The sequence below is a fragment of the Octopus bimaculoides genome, chromosome 2 (assembly GCF_001194135.2).
Source record: "Octopus bimaculoides isolate UCB-OBI-ISO-001 chromosome 2, ASM119413v2, whole genome shotgun sequence".
NCBI lineage: Eukaryota > Metazoa > Mollusca > Cephalopoda > Octopoda > Octopodidae > Octopus > Octopus bimaculoides.
Window position 1 is genome coordinate 53,431,822 of NC_068982.1, and position 4,527 is coordinate 53,436,348.

General features: G+C 36.5%; 1 long non-coding RNA gene and 1 other non-coding gene across 2 annotated transcripts in view; both read right to left on the reverse strand.

Annotated features, from left to right (window-relative positions):
- Positions 1–4,527, reverse strand: part of LOC128250984 (uncharacterized) — a 17,545-nt gene that overhangs the window by 4,468 nt on the left and 8,550 nt on the right. Inside the window, exon 2 of the long non-coding RNA XR_008266891.1 lies at positions 1,205–1,475. This is a non-coding gene — a long non-coding RNA (uncharacterized LOC128250984). The remainder of the gene's footprint in view (positions 1–1,204; positions 1,476–4,527) is intronic.
- On the reverse strand, positions 2,307–2,392 carry Trnas-uga (transfer RNA serine (anticodon UGA)). Its single transcript has one exon. It is a non-coding gene; the product is annotated as a tRNA-Ser (tRNA).

Here is a 4,527-nt window from a genome sequence, read left to right on the forward strand (position 1 = left end):
CCCCCCACCAAATTTCTGTCCCTCTGTCAAAGTTTGAAATCAGTATTTTCTTGTGTATAACACTAACATGTTTAACATTAACGTAATGCTTTCAGCCGATCGGTTAAAAGCGCATGCCACAACTGCTTACGAAGTCCGCTGATGTCATTTTCAGAAAAAGCGCACCAATATTAAATTACTTAAATCAACCCTGTTTCATTTGATATTTGAGTAGACAGTTCAACATTAATAATTGAGCGAATGACATTCGTGCTGTTTTCTTATTTTTGCACCGAAAACATTGATGTAATCCGGATTCCATTTCTAGGTATTTTAAGACTGTCAAATATTCCTGTTACACACACACATCTACACTCACATAGACACACATATTGTCTGGATATGACTTTACATCGCACCCGATCGTGGAGCCTTGGTTAGTGACTTCAAGTGTTTTGAGGAGCGTGGAATCACATCTTAGCCACTATTGTTCCCAGATCTACTCTCTCCCGAAGTAGTAGCCCTAACCAGCGTTCTAGCTGTAGGTTAAGTAACATATTAGTGCTTACCTGTGAAGGTACGTGGTGTAGTGGTTAAGGTATTCGGCCCACGATAGTAAGGTCGTGAGTTCAATTCCTACCAAGGCGTTGTATCCTTGAACAACATTCTTTTTTATTTCCTACTGCCCCAGTCCACTCAGCTGGTTAAACTGAGTAGTATCTGTATTTTAAAGGGCCAGCCTTGTCACATTCTGTGTCACGCGCAAGCCATCAATCATCTTTAACAATGATTAGACGGTCCTCGTCGCTCCGACGGACGAACATGATATACAATAAATATCAGGGAAAGAATCTCATTCTTCCGGCGTAACTTTGTTGTTTGCATGTGAGTGAAAGAGCCAGTCTATTTACTAAGACCAGGGTAAGGAATATATTGTACGAAACAGAAAACTGCCATGATAGCTAAATTAGTTTTATAGATTCGTTACGATCTGTGAAGCTAGGTACGTAGACAGAAAAGTAAAGAACGTAACTGAATATTTTCCTGATACAAATACTATCATAATTTAGAAACTTCAAGAACGTGAAATATTTTTTTTTAGAAACGGTAAATCTGAAAGCAAACAAAGCATGTAAATATTAGCATGTAAATAATAGCATGTAAGTATTGGATTAAAAACACTTTGGATAAAAAAAAAATCGAAGGTTGCCTGTGGGACACGAACCCATATCTCCAGTAAACCTAACAGGTTTTGTACCATTTCGTTCATTTTTTCAAATATTCTTTTAGTCAACAGGGAAAGCAGTGCCCACGATCCTTCACATGGCCTTAGTGTGAGGCATGAATATATTTTCAAAACTGAAGTCAGACTTGGATGCTTGTAACAGACATCCCAGCCACCTAAGGTATCGTTGTTAAACGCTGCAAAGTATCCGTCCTCGGATGTTCATACAATTAGTCATTTCACCGCCTGGTTTGGTGCAATTTTATCGACCCTGAAAAGACGAAAGACAAACATTACGACGACGGGATGTGAACTGAGAGTGCAGACCATCGGGAAAAAATAGTGCAAGGCAATTGGGGATGGGCAAAGCTTACATGGAAGCAAATCGTAGATTTATTTTCTCAACCATATTGTAAATAATTCAATTATACTTTTGATACCTTCACTAAACTCTCGCCGTGAAATAGCTGAGAAAATACAATCTGTTGATACCGCAAAATTCAGACAATAAGCTTTGACATTAAGTTTGCATTTTTTCATCGGAGATCGTATTCAACGCTCTAACGTTTCTGCCAATTGGTTGGTATAATATTCTGTCTTTTTCTTTGTGTTTTACTCTCGAAAATGTGAAATAATTTTCGACAGTAATTAACGGAGATGACTAATTTTTTATAGTACTCTACTGAGAATGTAAACAATAACAGCAATGAACAAAGTGTCAGTAAAATTTTAAGAAATATTCAGCCTGTTACATTGCCGTCATTCCCCTACAAAATGCATTATTTAAAATATTCTTATCTCACATATTTAAAAAAAGATACCTATATTTCTCTTTTCAGTTTCGAACAACATTTTCTTATTGATATGTTATGTCTTTTACTATTTTCCTTCAAATATTTCAAACGATTTCATTTACACTTTTACTCTTTTACTTGTTTCAGTCATCTGACTGCGGCCATGCTGGAGCACTGCCTTTAGTCGAGAAAATCGACCCCAGGACTTATTCTTTGTAAGCCTAGTACTTATTCTATCGGACTGAACCCGGAGCCATGTGTTTGGTAAGCAAGTTACTTACCACATAGCCACTCCTGCGCCTAAAAACTAACTCATTGCGGACAGGATTCGAACCTGCGCGGGTACAACCCATTGGATTTCAAGTCCAACGCCTTAACCACTCGGCCACAAGTTCATATATAATGTCATTTTTTTTTTGAAGGACATTAACAATACTATAACTGAAGAAGCAAAAATTACGATTAAGCTAAAGATTCTGAACAGCTCAATCGTATCATGTCTTTATTACATCTCCAGTATTAAATAGAAGACTAGAACCATTTTATTTGTCATAACATCCAATTTTCACTCCCCCTGCAATATAGTACAATTATGTTAACCCAAGGAAAAGTCAGATGTTATTGGAACAAAAGTATATGGTATTGGCAGAAATAGAAATCAATTAAGGTATTGAGTAACCCTATTTTCACTACCTTGGAGACACACAGTTACAATCTATTCAAATAGCTAATTTCAACACATTTACGAATCAAATGTTACGCAATACATGAAATTAAAAAGACGAGCTGCGGAAATAGCTGAGCAGTAAACCCATTCGCCATTCCTAATTAAATTTGGATTTAACTCATATTAGGAAGTATTAAGTAGTAACATTATTTCTTGTTACGGTGTGCTGGCAGAATCGCTATCCCGTCGAACAAAATTCTTAGCGGCATTTTCCCGGCTCTACGTTTTGAGTTCAAATATCGCCGAATTCGACTTTACTTTCCTTCCTTTCAGGATTGATGAAATAGGAACCAACTGAGCTCTGAGATTGTTGTAATCGATTTAATACCCTGCCGCAAAAAATGCTAGCCTTTTGTCAAAATATGAAGCCATTAAAGGTGGCGAGCGAGTAGGAGCATTACCGCGCCGGACAAAATGCTTAGCGGAATTTCTTCTTACTTTAAGTCCTGGGTTCAAATGTCACAGGTGTCAACATTGCTTTTCATCCTTTTGGGGTCGATAAAATGTCAACATTGATAAAGGAATTACCACTAGGGGCGATGTAAAAGACTTATATCCTACCCCAAATTTTTAGCCTTGAGTCAAAATTTGAAACAGTAATTTCTTATTATATTTCGTTTCTGGGAATATAATATGCTACTTTTTACAGTTGTAATTCGAAATTTGTTAAGTTTGTCCAGAAATAAGGGGCCATTGGATAAAGAGTATGTATCCAAAATTTTGATCATCGATTGTAAAGGTATTGTGACTTAGCATCACAGTTAACACGTTTCACTTCACCATGTAGAGAGAGAGACGGAGATAGGGAGAGGGAGAGAGAGAGATGTGTTTGTGATTTCAGGTGTTAATTCTATGTACTATAGGCACATGCCTGAAGTTTGGGGGCAAGGGATTCATCAATTACATCGACTCCAGTGCTCAACTGGTACTTATTCAATCGACCTTGAAAGGCCGTAAGGCAAAGTCGACCTCGGTGGGATTTTAACTCAGAACGTAAAGAGCACGAAAAAAATTGCCGCTAAGCATTTTCACCGGTGCGCTAACGATTCTGCTAGGCTCGCTGCCTCGATTTTAGGTGCTACTAATTTTGGAAATATTTTATCAGAGTCATTTTAATGATGTTGAAATATCGGCTTTATGTACAGCTCAATACGTAGGTAAAACTTCTTTTCAGAAATAGAATTAAATATGGTAAAGTGATTTGCCATGAACCAACGCAAATTTAATGTCAAAGTTTATTGTTTGAGGCTTTCGTTATCAACAGATTGCATTTTCTCACAGTTATTTCACGGCGAGAGTTTAGCACGCGTATCAAAAGTACAGATGAATTATTTACAATATGGTTGTGAAAGTAAATGTTTATTTATGATTTGTCTCCATGTAAGCTATAGCCCGTCAGCGATTGTTCAAAGCTTTATTACAAGACAGTGCCTGTACTTGTAACAATATCCCTAGGGTAAGTTTGTCACTTTTTTCCCGTTTTTTTTTTTTTTACTATTTTTTGCGCATATGTATACACGCACGTATACATACATACGCATATGCGCACACATTTACGCACATTGTTTGACAAATAGTATGTAAATGGTGATTTGAAAATAGACAGATGCACATACACAAACAATCTCAGCTAACTCACATCCGCACTCACGCAGACACAGAATGTATATGCACGCACACATACATACATACATACATACATACATAGGTATATATATATGATTATATATATATGCAAGTATATATATGTATGTATATATATATATATATATATATATATATATATATATATATATATATAT